We start from the raw sequence: 2,500 nt of genomic DNA, 5'->3' as shown, positions 1-2,500 counted from the left end.
ATTAAAAGACGAACATTGAGGGGTTAATATAATTAACCACCCCCCGCTTGTGCGTATAATTGAAAGGATTACGGACTTTATTATTATTTTTGAAGGCAGAATCGTTAGCAGATCTGAGTTCGAACTACACCTAAGTCGATGGTTCCCTTGATCCTTTTGTTGTTGATAAAATAAGTGCCAGTCAAGCTTCGGGTTTAATATATTCTGACTGCCCACTCAACCAAATTTCAAACCCTGTTCTGATAGGTGAAAGAAATATTTCACGTACAAATTTTATTTACCCCTCCTTACTATCATATCCCCTTATACTTACGCGAATGCTTAACATGAAATATTCTGTGCGAATATATCGAGAGCGAAGTATCGTGTCTGGTTGGAACCTCCAGGTTTCCTGTCCTGAAATTGCCTGGCTAAGAGTTCATACGGTTGGAGGAACAATACCCCGACACCTTGTAACTATGTTGTGGTACCCAACCAGCATGTTACAGAGGGTGTTTAAGAACTCAAAGGTGCATAAAACGGCAGACCCACACAATTGTGGCCCCGACGTTGTCTCCGGATAACTTCCAGACAAATGGGTAAATTTTGCAACGAAGTAATCCCTAGAAGTAGCCCCCTTGTGGGCAGTAAAGAAATAAGAATCGTTAGCACGACGGGCAAATTACTTAGTGTCATTTCGTTCGTCATCATGTTCTGAGTTCAAATTCCGCGGAAGTCGACTATGCCATTCATCGTTTCCGGGGTCGATAAATTAAGTACCAGTTATGCACTGGGGTCGATGTAATCGCCTTAATCTATTTGTCTGTCCCTGCTATGTCTAGCCCCTTGTTGGCAATAAAGAAATAAGAAAACGTTAGCAAGCCGGGCGAAATGCTTAGCGGTATTTTGTCTACCGTTACGTTCTGAGTTCAATTCCGTTGAGGTCAACTTTTCCTTTCATCCTTTCGGGGTCGATAAATTAAGTACCAGCTACGCATTGGGGCCGAAGTAATCGTCTTAACCCCTTTGTCTGTCCCCCTCTATGTTTAGCCCCTTGTGGGCAATAAAGAAATAAGGAAATAAGAAGCTCACTTCCCAACCTCATGGTTCTGGGGTCAGTCCTACCTTTGGATTACAAGCACCACTATATTCTTGAAATACTTGCAAGTGGCTGTGTGGTAAGTAGCTTGGTTACCAACCACATGGTTCCGGGTTCAATCCCACTGCGTGACACCTTGGGCAAGTCGTCTTCTACTATAGCCTCGGGCCGACCAAAGCCTTGTGAGTAGATTTGGTAGACGGAAACTGAAAGGAGCCGGACGTATATATGTGTATGTGTGTGTGTGTGTGTATATATATATATATTTATATATATGTATATATGTTTGTGTGTCTGTGTTTGTCTCCCCAACATCGCTTGACAACCGAGGGTGGTGTGGTTACGTTCCCGTAACCTAGCGGCTCGGCAAAAGAGAGAGCGATAGAATAAGTACTAGGCATCCAAAGAATAAGTCCTGGGGTTGATTTGCTCGACTAAACGCTGTGCTCCAGCATGGCCACAGTCAAAAGACTGAAACAAGTAAAAGAGTAATGCGAACGTAGACATCTTCGTAAACGAACTAACATTCTCCTCTCCATAATACCAGATGAACCCCACAACACGGCATGAGGTGCAGACGAGGGCAGTAAGGTTAAACTCCCCTCGACTGCACCATCTGGGCCAAAAGCCAGGATAGAGGCACATACATGGGTGCTGATGCGAAAACCTCAAAATCCTAAGTATCGGTGTAAAATCACACACAAACTAGATTCATGTTTATCGATAAGATACATACCAAGTTACCTCCCTTACGAAATAATACATATGACGAGTTATTTCCCCTAGCTCCATATTCTTATTTTAAACGCGTTTACATGGTAACTGACGTCGCTCGCACGGCAAATTTCATTCAGACGTACATAATCCGTTTATATATATATGTATATATAATATATATATGTACATATATGTATATATATGTACATATATGTATATATATGTACATATATGTACATATATGTATATATATGTACATATATATATATATATATATATATATATATATATATATATACATAATATATATATATATATACATACATATATATATATACATACATATATATATATATACATACATATATATATAATATACATACATATATACATATATATATATATACATACATATATATATATATACATACATATATATATATATATACATACATATATATATACATACATATATATATATATAATACATACATATACATACATATATATACATACATATATACATACATATATATATAATACATATATACATACATATATATATATATACATATATACATACATATATATATATATACATACATATATACATACATACATATATATATATATACATATATATACATATATATATATATACATACATATATATATATATACATATATATATATATACATACATAT

The sequence above is a fragment of the Octopus bimaculoides genome, chromosome 29 (assembly GCF_046866305.1).
Source record: "Octopus bimaculoides isolate indiv1 chromosome 29, ASM4686630v1, whole genome shotgun sequence".
Taxonomy (NCBI): domain Eukaryota; kingdom Metazoa; phylum Mollusca; class Cephalopoda; order Octopoda; family Octopodidae; genus Octopus; species Octopus bimaculoides.
Note: the sequence above shows the minus strand (reverse complement) of the source record.